Raw genomic sequence first — 12,921 nt, 5'->3', positions numbered from 1 at the left:
TCCACCACCTTTCTTTACCTGTCGCACCTAAAGATGTTCTAACCATTTAGTTAAATGGCATAATCTGAAATAAATTCATTTAACCACGTTTCAGAGAGACCAATGTCAGGGTTAGTATCTCAAACCCAAATGTCTATCATATAAAGGTTTTTAAAATAATACTCCACATATTTAAGTGCAACAGCCCAAGCCCCATATGAGATTTAAAGTCAGAGAGGCTATCCAAGCTAATCGGCATAGTGTCATCAGCAGTTATTGGTTGAGCATGCTGAATCTTTACCAAGGTCGTTGGGCGAACAGATGCAAGCATAGCAGACTGAGCATTCGACAGACCTCCCTCAAATGTGAACCCTTTGGAATTACCTGGACTTCTGCAAAGAAGTCACAACAATAGACAAAAAGTCTGCTTAAACTAATAAACAATGTATGTCTTTATTGAACACACAAGGTAAACATTTACAGTGCAGGGTGGGAAAAGTATGTGAACCCTTGGATTTAATAACTGGTTGACCCTCCTTTGGCAGCAATAACCTCAACCAAACGTTTTCTGTAGTTGCGCATCAGACCTGCAAAACGGTCAGGAGGAATTTTGGACTATTCCTCTTTGCAAAACAGTTTCAGTTCAGCAATATTCTTGGGATGTCTGGTGTGAATCGCTCGAGGTCATGCCACAGCGTCTCAATTGGGTTGAGGTTCAGGACTCTGACTGGGCCACTCCAGATCTCGTTTTTTTTATTCTGTCTAAGTCATTCTGTTGTTGATTTACTGTGTTTTGGGTCATTGTGCTGATGCATCACTTAACTTCTGTTGGGCTTCAATTGGCAGACAGATAGCCTTACGTTCTCTTGCAAATGTCTTGATAAACTTCGGAATTCATTTTCCCATCTGATAGAAAGCTGTCCAGGCCTTGAGGCAGCAAAGCAGCCCCAAACCATGAGGCTCCCTCCACCATTATTTACAGTTGGGATGAGGTTTTGATGTTGGTGTGCTGTGCCTTTATCAAATCAAACTTTATTTGCCACATTCGCCGAATACAGCAGGTTGCTTACAGTGAAATGCTTACTTACAAGCCCTTAACACTTCTTTATTCTAAAAATAAAAGTAAATAATACAGCAGCAGTAAAATAACAATAGCGGGGCTATATACAGGGGGTACCAGTACAGAGTCAATGTACGGGGGCACCGGTTAGTTAATTGCGGTAATATGTACATGTTGGTAGAGTTAAAATGACTATGTATAGATAATACACAGAGTAGCAGCGGCGTAAAAGAGGGGTCTGGGTAGCCATTTGATTAGCTGTTCAGGAGTCTTATGACTTGGGGGGGTAGAAGCTGTTAAGAAGCCTTCTGGACCAAGACTTGTCACTCCAATACTGCTTGCCGTGCGGCAGCAGAGATAACAGTCTATGACTAGGGTGGCTGGAGTCTTTGACCATTTTTAGGGCCTTCCTTTGACACCGCCTGGTATAGAGGTCCTGGATGGCAGGAAGATGGGCCACAGTGATGTGCTGTGCCATACGCACTACCCACTGTTGTGCCTTGCGGTCGGAGGCCGAGCAGTGCCATACCAGGCAGTGATGCAATCAGTCAGGATGCTCTCAATGGTGCAGCTGTAGAGCCTTTTGAGGATCTGAGGACCCATGCCAAATCTTTTCAGTCTCCTGAGGGGAAATAGGATTTGTCGTGCTCTCTTCACGACTGTCTTGGTATGTTTGGACCATGATCGTTTGTTGGTGATGTGGACACCAAGGAACTTGAAGCTCTCAACCTACTCCACTACAGCCCCATCAATGTGAAGGGGGACATGCTTGGTCCTCCTTTTCCTGTAGTCCATAATCATCGCCTTTGTCTTGATCACGTTGAGGGAGAGGTTGTTGTCCTGGCACTACACGGCCAGGTATCTGACATCCTCCCTATAAGCTGTCTCATCGTTGCCTGTGATCAGGCCTACCACTGTTGTGTCACGACAAACTTGATGATGGTGTTTGTGTCATGCCTGGCCATGCAGTCATGAGCAAACAGGAAGTACAGGGGAGGACTGAGCACGCACCCCTGAGGATCAGTGTGGCGGATGTGTTGTTACATGTCTAGTTTAACGCCGATGTGCAAACCAGAAGTCAAAGCTGACGTGCATACCTATATAATGTAGGTACATGACTCATGACGCCACATGACACACAGCACTCCTAACCTAGCCCACAATGTCTGCTGTGTGGATCGAGTAGTCGCACTTCGCTTCGCTCCACAGGTAATATTACATTTCAGTACATTACATTGGTTTGATTTGTTTGATCTGAGCAATTTTTCTTAGCTAGCTACATAGCCGTCTTTGTATCAAAGATAATTGTGTAGTTTAGAGTAATTAGAGTAATTACCGAGGTTAGCTAGCCAGCTATTTTCGTCCTCCTAACGTAGTCAACACTGCTAGCTAGCCAACTTCTACCGACTAGCAGCACTGTAGAAACTATTACATTACAACATTACAACGGAACGACTTGATTAGTGTAGTGTTAGCTAGCTACATAGTTGTCTTTGCTGTCTTTGTATCTAAGATAATTGTGTAGTTTAGAGTAATTATCGAGGTTAGCTAGCCAGCTGCGCCGCGCCGCGACGCCGTTGTCCAGACTCCAGACTTAGTCAACACACCTAGTCATCATCAAACCCACTGCTAGCTAGCCAACCGTTACCGACTAGCAGCGCTGTAGAAACTAATACATTACAACGGAACGATTTGACTAGTGCAGTGTTAGCTAGCTACATAGTTGTCTTTGTCATAGCTTGATAATTGTGTAGTTTAGAGTAATTATCGAGGTTAGCTAGCCAGCTATTTTCGTCCCCCGCGACGCCATTTTTCCAAACCTAGCCAACTATTACCGACGAGCAGCATTGTAGAAACTAAATACATTACAAAGGAACGTCTTGATTAGTGCTATGTTAGCTAGCTACATAGTTGCTTTTGTATCATGATAAGGTGTAGTACTGAAACTATCGAGGTTACCTAGCCAGCTACACGTTCAAACAAAGTCAACAACGCAGCCACTGCTAGCTAGCCTACTTCACCAGCCAGCAGTACTGTATCATTTTCGTCATTTGTCAATAAGATTTTGCAACGTAAGCTTAACTTTCTGAACATTCGAGACGTGTAGTCCACTTGTCATTCCAATCTCCTTTGCATTAGCGTAGCCTCTTCTGTAGCTTGTCAACTATGTGTCTGTCTATCCCTGTTCTCTCCCCTCTGCACAGGCCATACAAACACTTCACACCGCATGGCCGCTGCCACTCTAACCTGGTGGTCAAAGCGCGCACGACCCACGTGGAGTTCCAGGTCTCCAGCAGCCTCTGGAACTGCCGGTCTGCGGCCAACAAGGCTGAGTTCATCTCAGCCTATGCTACCCTCCAGTCCCTAGACTTCCTGGCACTGACGGAAACATGGATTACCACAGATAACACTGCTACTCCTACTGCTCTCTCCTCGTCTGCCCACGTGTTCTCGCATACCCCGAGAGCATCTGGCCAGCAGGGTGGTGGCACTGGAATCCTCATCTCTCCCAAGTGGACATTCTCTCTTTCTCCCATGACCCATCTGTCTATCTCCTCCTTTGAATTCCATGCTGTCACAGTTACCAGCCCTTTCAAGCTTAACATCCTTATCATTTATCGCCCTCCAGGTTCCCTTGGAGAGTTCATCAATGAGCTTGACGCCTTGATAAGTTCCTTTCCTGAGGATGGCTCACCTCTCACAGTTCTGGGTGACTAACCTCCCCACGTCTACCTTTGACTCATTCCTCTCTGCCTTCTTCTTTCCACTCCTCTCCTCTTTTGACCTCACCCTCTCACCTCCCCCCTACTCACAAGGCAGGCAATACGCTTGACCTCATCTTTACTAGATGCTGTTCTTCCACTAATCTCATCGCAACTCCCCTCCAAGTCTCCGACCACCACCTTGTATCCTTTTCCCTCTCATCCAACACTTCTCACTCTGCCCCTACTCGGATGGTATTGCGCCGTCCCAACCTTCGCTCTCTCTCTCCCGCTACTCTCTCCTCTTCCATCCTATCATCTCTTCCCTCTGCTCAAACCTTCTCCAACCTATCTCCTGATTCTGCCTCCTCAACCCTCCTCTCCTCCCTTTCTGCATCCTTTGATTTTCTCTGTCCCCTATCCTCCAGGCCGGCTCGGTCCTCCCCTCCTGATCCGTGGCTCGACGACTCACTGCGAGCTCACAGAACAGGGCTCCGGGCAGCCGAGCGGAAATGGAGGAAAACTAGCCTCCCTGCGGACCTGGCATCCTTTCACTCCCTCCTCTCTACATTTTCCTCTTCTGTCTCTGCTGCTAAAGCCACTTTCTACCAGTCTAAATTCCAAGCATCTGCCTCCAACCCTAGGAAGCTCTTTGCCACCTTCTCCTCCCTCCTGAATCCTCCTCCCCCTCCTCCCTCTCTGCGGATGACTTCGTCAACTATTTTGAAAAGAAGGTTGACGACATCCGATCCTCGTTTGCTAAGTCAAATGACACTGCTGGTCCTGCTCACACTGCCCTACCCTGTGCTTTGACCTCTTTCTCCCCTCTCTCTCCAGATGAAATCTTGCGTCTTGTGACGGCCGGCCGCCCAACAACCTGCCCACTTGACCCTCCAGACCATTTCCGGAGACCTTCTCCCTTACCTCACCTCGCTCATCAACTCATCCTTGACCGCTGGCTACGTCCCTTCCGTCTTCAAGAGAGCGAGAGTTGCACCCCTTCTGAAAAAACCTACACTCGATCCCTCCGATGTCAACAACTACAGACCAGTATCCCTTCTTTCTTTTCTCTCCAAAACTCTTGAACGTGCCGTCCTTGGCCAGCTCTCCTGCTATCTCTCTCAGAATGACCTTCTTGATCCAAATCAGTCAGGTTTCAAGACTGGTCATTCAACTGAGACTGCTCTTCTCTGTGTCACGGAGGCTCTCTCCTCTGCTCTCATCCTTCTAGACCCATCTGCTGCCTTTGATACTGTGAACCATCCGATCCTCCTCTCCACCCTCTCCAAGTTGGGCATCTCCGGCGCGGCCCACGCTTGGATTGCGTTCTACCTGACAGGTCGCTCCTACCAGGTGGCGTGGCGAGAATCTGTCTCCGCACCACGTGCTCTCACCACTGGTGTCCCCCAGGGCTCTGTTCTAGGCCCTCTCCTATTCTCGCTATACACCAAGTCACTTGGCTCTGTCATATCCTCACATGGTCTCTCCTATCATTGCTATGCAGACGACACACAATTAATCTTCTCCTTTCCCCCTTCTGATAACCAGGTGGCGAATCGCATCTCTGCATGTCTGGCAGACATATCAGTGTGGATGACGGATCACCACCTCAAGCTGAACCTCGGCAAGACGGAGCTGCTCTTCCTCCCGGGGAAGGACTGCCCGTTCCATGATCTCGCCATCACGGTTGACAACTCTCTTGTGTCCTCCTCCCAGAGTGCTAAGAACCTTGGCGTGACCCTGGACAACACCCTGTCGTTCTCCACTAACATCAAGGCGGTGACCCGATCCTGTGGGTTCATGCTCTACAACATTCGCAGAGTACGACCCTGCCTCACACAGGAAGCGGCGCAGGTCCTAATCCAGGCACTTGTCATCTCCCGTCTGGATTACTGCAACTCGCTGTTGGCTGGGCTCCCTGCCTGTGCCATTAAACCCCTACAACTCATCCAGAACGCCGCAGCCCGTCTGGTGTTCAACCTTCCCAAGTTCTCTCACGTCACCCCGCTCCTCCGCTCTCTCCACTGGCTTCCAGTTGAAGCTCGCATCCGCTACAAGACCATGGTGCTTGCCTACGGAGCTGTGAGGGGAACGGCACCTCCGTACCTTCAGGCTCTGATCAGGCCCTACACCCAAACAAGGGCACTGCGTTCATCCTCCTCTGGCCTGCTCGCCTCCCTACCTCTGAGGAAGCACAGTTCCCGCTCAGCCCAGTCAAAACTGTTCGCTGCTCTGGTACACCAATGGTGGAACAAGCTCCCTCACGACGCCAGGACAGCGGTGTCAATCACCACCTTCCGGAGACACCGAGGAATACCTGGGATAGGATAAAGTAATCCTTCTAACCCCCCCCGCCTTAAAAGATTTAGATGCACTATTGTAAAGTGGTTGTTCCACTGGATATCATAAGGTGAATGCACCAATTTGTAAGTCGCTCTGGATAAGAGCGTCTGCTAAATGACTTAAATCTAACTAAGTCAAGCAATCATTTGAAAGATTAACAAAATTTCAGTGAGACAACTCAAAGGTGAAATCCATTAAAGCCAAGATAATGGAATTAATTGCCCTTGACAATCAACCGTTCTCTGTCGTGGGTGACGTTGGCTTCCGCCGACTGGTCGAGCACCGGTTAACACTACCAAGTGCGCTATTTTTCCGATGTTACCTTACCGGAGTTACACAGTTATAGCGTCACTGCTATTAGCTTCATGACATACATACTATGGAGCGCCGTTTAGGTCTTTGCGTGTCAAAAACGATAAAGTACCACTGACAAAGCTGTACAAAAAAGTCAGCAAACAAGCAAACACCAGCCACGAACGATGTGTTTACAATACCGTGTTGGTAATAAAGCATCATTTGTTTGACCGCAACTTCTGGGGTAGCTAGCTTTAGCTTGCTCCCTAGCTAGCACCAATACAACCAGCCTGAAAACAACGACCAGTAAAAACTGCAGTCATTTTCATTACTCTTCGCAATGATTTAGGAATACTTGTAAGTATTAGCTAGCTTGCCACTTGTTGTTCGCCTATTGAAATTGAACTTCAGTTCATGAAAATAAATAGCTAACCAGCTACTTAACCCTGTTGCCCAAAGCTAACGTTATAAGCAGCCAGCTAGCTTAATCTGGCTAGTGAGTCTCGACAGGACCGGGTTGTGTGTTGTGAAGCTTGCCACAATAAGGATTAGGCACAATCGTGGAATTTGCGGTTTGCCTTCAAAATAAAAGTATGTCATTGACAGTGATGCAAATGAATACAAATAGTATAAAATTATGCCATACTTTTATTTTGAAGGATAACCACAAAGTCCACTATTGTGGCTAGCTTCACACAGATGTGTCCGACCACCATTAATCAATTAAGAACTATCTTATAAATTAGGGTTATTTTAGATGACACCTAGCTATATAGTTAGCTAGCTAACTATATAGCTACTGAAACAGATGTCGTTTTGCTATGTTTTTGGGGAAGAACATTGTTTGCATCCATGAGCTAGCTAGCTTTTTTTTATGACCAGCAATGTAGGTGCGTGAGACAACTTTCCCAGCATCATAGCTTACATATCGATGAATCTTTGTGACATATGAAATACGAGTGATGGTGTAATCAATGTGTAATAACTAAGTAAAAAATGAATGAACGTGTTAAATTATGTGACGTGCAGTCATATTCAGGTCCTGATTGGTCAAATAGTGTCATTTGACACGTCAAATAGTGTCATGACACATCAAATAGTGTTAAATAGTGTATTTTTTGACACGCAAAGACCCAAACTGCGTTCCATAGAAATCCTGGTTGAGAAGGAAACGACTGAACAACGAAACAGCACAGCAAGTAAGTGAAAGAAATAGGTTTTGATTATGTTTGACTGGTAATGGGGACATATGTAAATGCCAACAAAATAACTTTTTGGTCAGTGTGGTGTGTGTGTTTAACCTTCATTTAACTTGGCAAGTCAGTTAAGAACAAATTCTTATTTACAATGACGGCCTACCCCGGCCAACGCTGAGCCAATTGCGCACCACCCTATGGGACTCCCAATCACGGCCGGATGTGATACAGCCTGGATCTGAACCAGGGACTGTAGTGACACCTCTTGCACCAAAATGGCAACATCCATGGAAATGTTGCTTGAATCTGAAAGTGTGGCAAGTGAAGTGTGACAATGAAAGGAAAATGGAGAAATCGAAGAATGGGACGAAATTAGTTATAGTGTTAGACACAGATCGTTCCAATAAAGCCTTTTCAGTTGGACTGCGTTTTTTTGGACAAGGAGGTTCATTTGGGAGGTACATTTGTACTATCGAGGACTGTGACGAGAGCAGTGGGAAAGGTGGATTCAATCAAGGTGACTAGAAGCGGTCTTGTTTTGGTTAATTATGGAGATGAAGAATAGAAGCATGCACTGGATCTAGCAAAATTTGAACCAGGTACTATAGTGACGCTCTTGCACTGAGATGCAGTGCCTTAGACCACTGTGCCACTCTGGAGCCCAATCAGACGTTTCCCCACCACTTTCAATGTACTATTTAGCCTTGTATGACTTTCCTCTCCTCCCTTCTCTCTTGGCCTGAGGACCTTCCTGCCCCCACCTTTTCCTGGAAGTTATACAGATGTCTTCCCTTACTCTCCCTGTTCCACAACTATTGCCACTTATTTTTATACCACTGTTCCTTCCCTGGAGAATAATGCAGACAAGCAAATGCAAAAATAAGCTAAGATCACACATTGCTCTGCATTCAGAGATTTTTCTTTGAGAATTTGCCTACCCGAAAAACAGGAACCTTAAGAGAACTAAGGTTCCTCTGGTTTAGCAGAACTGACGCCACTGCGCTCACCCATTAATAAACCCTGCATATTTCTACAATTTATCTTCTTAAAATCTGATGTTAAACCTAACCTTAACCACAATGTTAACTTTATGACTAACCCTAAACTTGAATTAAAGGCCCAAAAGTTATTTGTTTCCATTACGATATAGCCAATTTTGACTTTGTGGCTGAGATAGCTAGACGTAGGAACCGGGACGCAGGCCTGGGGCTGCCATGGGAATAATTTATGTCCTGGATACGTTTGTTTCCAACGTTACTTCTATGCTCTGTAACGTTGCTCACTGCATGTCACAATTTACTGCGCGACGACTGGGTGATGTAAAATGTAACAACTGAGAGGGTGTCAGTCTGTCACATTGTATACACTTGACAAGAAACAGCAAGCTGGACCAAATGGATACGCATTAGCAGCTAGCTACATCCACCGCAGCATTCATTTAAATACTTTTAGCTGGCTGGTTGCCTTGCATTTAAACTCTTCACATTTGTGCGATCTGTTGTTAGAATAAATAAACCGACTAGCTAAGTGGTTAACTAGCTAGCCAGATTTTAAACTACCTTGACAAAGAACGAGGCAGGCGGGCTGAGATGTCACGTTTCTCCTACCAGCAGATTTTTTGTTGGACAAGCAAAATACTTCCCGGAGTCGGGTATTGTTCCAGGGCATTTCTTCTTTGGGGAGTTTTATATGGCCGTTGGCAACCGCATTAAGGTGCATTACCGCCACCAACTGGACTGGAGTGTAGACCAGTGACAGTGTTCCTGAGTTTAAGGTGGCAGTGACGAAAAAAGCAACGGATCATTTATCTGTTCACACAATGGAGTTGTTGGTCATACTATTGGCTGCAGAGTGGGTGGAGGAGGTTGAGGCCAGCCAGGGCAGTCATCTGCTCTGACTCCAGTGCAGCACTGATGAGTTTAAATTCATGTGTGTCTCAGAGCAGACAGGATGTATTGTATGAGGTTTTGCAGTGTTTGTATATGGTGAAACAGATGGAGAATTTGTGATGTTCCCTCTGCATACCAGCTCATGTGGGAGTAGCGGGGAATGAGGAAATTGATATTATTGCCAAGCAGGCTCTTAAACATCCTGATGTTGAGATGGAATTGTCGATCAGTAAAGCATAAGCCAAGGGATTAATAAGAACAGTGGTTAAAAATAAGTGGCAAGAGTTGTGGAACAGTGACAGTAAGGGAAGACACCTGTATAACATCCAGGAAAAGGTGGGGGCAGGAAGGGCCTCAGGCCAAGAGAGGGGAGGAAAGTGTAGTCACAAGGCTGAGACTGGGACACACAAGGCTAAATAGTACATTGAAAGTGGTGGGGAAACATCCGACTGGGAGTTGTGATCATTGTCAGGAGAAGTTGGAGGCAGTGGAACATGTTCTATTTCAGTGCCAGAATATGTGAGAGAAGGGGAGCGATTGTTATTAGATTTGAGGAGTAATGGGGTTGAAGAGACAGGATTAAGTGAACTGCTGTGGAAATCTTCAGGGGATGTAGCATTTAATGATGTATTTCGTTTCCTTAGGGAGATGAGATTATTGGGTAGGATTTAGACCCAAAAGCTGCTCCTGTCCTCCCTGTTTTAGGGTCCTTAGATCCATCTGTGAATATATTCAAGAAAGCATAGTATTGTGTCCTTAAATGTTAACTTACAACTGAATCTACTACTTCCTCAACATCTCTTAACCTCTCAAGCAACCCTAGATCTAACACTAGTTGAGGAAGACACCAAGGTGGGATATCAGGAAGAACCACAGAGGGAATAAACTCCCTCCCAAACAACCACATCTCTCTCACCATGCAATTGTCTATCCACCCAAAGCTTGTATTCAGATTTTATTCATGTTCCCAGCACTCTAGGAGCACCATTTTTGTAGGATGTGTAAACTTATGTCATTGTAGATTTACCCAATATGTCATGGCTAGCTGTTGTCTTCTTAAATTTAGCGGCATCTCTCCCAACTCTACCTGCATCCCTGCCACCAGGGAGGTCCTGAGTGCTCCACGACATATTCTTAGGGCTTGGGCCTGGATTACATATAGCTTTTTTAAAGATGTCTGAGCTGCTGATCCATATGCTATACTTCCATAATCCATTGATGACCTTAACAGCTCTATAACTATACAGTTGAAGTCGGAAGTTTACATCCACGTTAGCCATATACATTTCAACTCAGTTTTTCATAATTCCTGACATTTAATCCAGGTAGAAATTCGCTGTTTTAGGTCAGTTAGGATCACCACGTTATTTTAAGAATGTGAAATGTCAGAATAATAGTAGAGAGAATGATTTATTTCAGCTTTTATTTCTTTCATCACATTCCCAGTGGGTCAGAAGTTTACATATGCTCAATTAGTATTTGGTAGCATTGCCTTTAAATTGTTTAACTTGGGTCAAACGTTTTGGGTAGCCTTCCACAAGCTTCCCACAATAAGTTGGGTGAATTTTGGCCCATTCCTCCTGACAGAGCTGGTGTAACTGAGTCAGGTTTGTAGGCCTCCTTGCTCGCACACGCTTTTTCAGTTCTTCCCACAAATTTTCTATGGGATTGAGGTCAGGGCTTTGTGATGCCTACTCCAATACCTTGACTTTGTTGTCCTTAAGCCATTTTGACACAACTTTGGAAGTATGCTTGGGGTCATTGTCCAATTGGAAGACCCATTTGCGACCAAGCTTTAACTTCCTGACTGATGTCTTGAGATGTTGCTTCAATATATCCACATAATTTTCCTACCTCATGATGCCATCTGTTTTGTGAAGTGCACCAGTCCCTCCTGCAGTATGCTTGGGGTCATTGTCCATTTGGAAGACCCATTTACGACCAAGCTTTAACTTCCTGACTGATGTCTTGAGATGTTGCTTCAATATATCCACATAATTTTCCTACCTCATGATGCCATCTGTTTTGTGAAGTGCACCAGTCCCTCCTGCAGCAAAGCACCCCCACAGCATGATGCTGCCACCCCCGTGCTTCACGGTTGGGATGGTGTTCTTCGGCTTGCAAGCCTCCCCCTTTTTCTCCAAACATAATGATGGTCATTATGGCCAAACAGTTCTATTTTTGTTTCATCAGACCAGAGGATATTTCTCCAAAAAGTACGATCTTTGTCCCCATGTGCAGTTGCAAAACGTAGTCTAGCTTTTTTATGGCGGTTTTGGAGCAGTGGCTTCTTCCTTGCTGAGCGACCTTTCAGGTTATGTCGATATAGGCCTCATTTTACTGTGGATATAGATACTTTTGTGCCTGTTTTCTTCACATCTTCACAAGGTCCTTGCTGTTGTTCTGGGATTGATTTTCACTTTATCGCACCAAACCTTTCAGCACTTTTTCGCACTGTAGGAGACAGAATGCATCTCCTTCCTGAGCGGTATGATGGCTGCGTGGTCCTGTGGTGTTTATACTTGCATACTATTGTTTGTACTGATGAACGTGGTACCTTCAGGCATTTGGAAATTGCTCCCAAGGATGAACCAGACTTGTGGAGGTCTAGATTTCTTTTCTGAGGTCTTGGCTGATTTCTTTTGATTTTCCCGTGGTGTCAAGCAAAGAGGCACTGAGTTTGAAGGTAGGCCTTGAAATACATCCACAAGTACACCTCCATTTGACTCAAATTATGTCAATTTTCTGGAATTTTCCAAGCTGTTTAAAGGCACAGTCAACTTAGTGTATGTAAACTTCTGACCCACTGGAATTGTGATACAGTGAACTATAAGTGAAATAATCTATCTGTAAACAATTGTTAGAAAAATGTCTTGTGTCATGCACAAAGTTGATGTCCTACCCAACTTGCCAAAACTATAGTTTCTTAACAAGAAATTTGTGGAGTTGTTGAGAAATGAGTTTTAATGACTCCAACCTAAGTGTATGTAAACTTCTGTCTTCAACTGTATCTATATCATTTTCAACGACATTCTATCTGCTCCCCACTCCATGCCTGAAAAGCAACACATCACATTCAATATTTTCTTTCCTTTGACAACTACTCTGTTAATATGCTCCACCCATGTCATTTGAGTGTCAAACCAGATCCTCAGGAACCTAAACCTTCCCACCCTCTCCAGATTCCTTTCATCCAACTTCAAGTATATTTCCTCCTATCATTCCTTCTACATAAAAACACAGTCTGTGTTTTCTCAACTGAAAACTTGAAGCCCCACCTCAGGGTCCACTGCTCTACTTCACTAATCTCTTCTTGAACTCTTCTGGCTGTATGTGTAGTATTTCTCCCTCTCTTCCACAGCGCTCCATCATCCGCAAACAGTAACCTCCCAATATCAGGTCTTACCTTAGAGAATACACCATCAATCATAACGGAGAACAGCAAAGGACTAATCACA

The 12,921-nt window shown here is 45.1% G+C and overlaps 1 protein-coding gene across 1 annotated transcript in view; it reads right to left on the bottom strand.

The window, feature by feature from the left end:
- The window catches only part of snupn (snurportin 1), a 37,278-nt gene extending 28,110 nt beyond the window's left edge, over positions 1-9,168 (bottom strand). Inside the window, 1 exon segment of the mRNA NM_001140305.1 lies at positions 9,134-9,168. The gene's annotated coding sequence lies outside the window, so the exon portion shown is untranslated.
- Between the last annotated feature and the right edge of the window lie 3,753 nt (positions 9,169-12,921).

Source organism: Salmo salar, chromosome 10 (assembly GCF_965601325.2).
Source record: "Salmo salar chromosome 10, fSalSal1, whole genome shotgun sequence".
Classification (NCBI taxonomy): Eukaryota; Metazoa; Chordata; class Actinopteri; order Salmoniformes; family Salmonidae; genus Salmo; species Salmo salar.
Note: the sequence above shows the minus strand (reverse complement) of the source record. Positions and strands in the feature narration are given on the sequence as shown.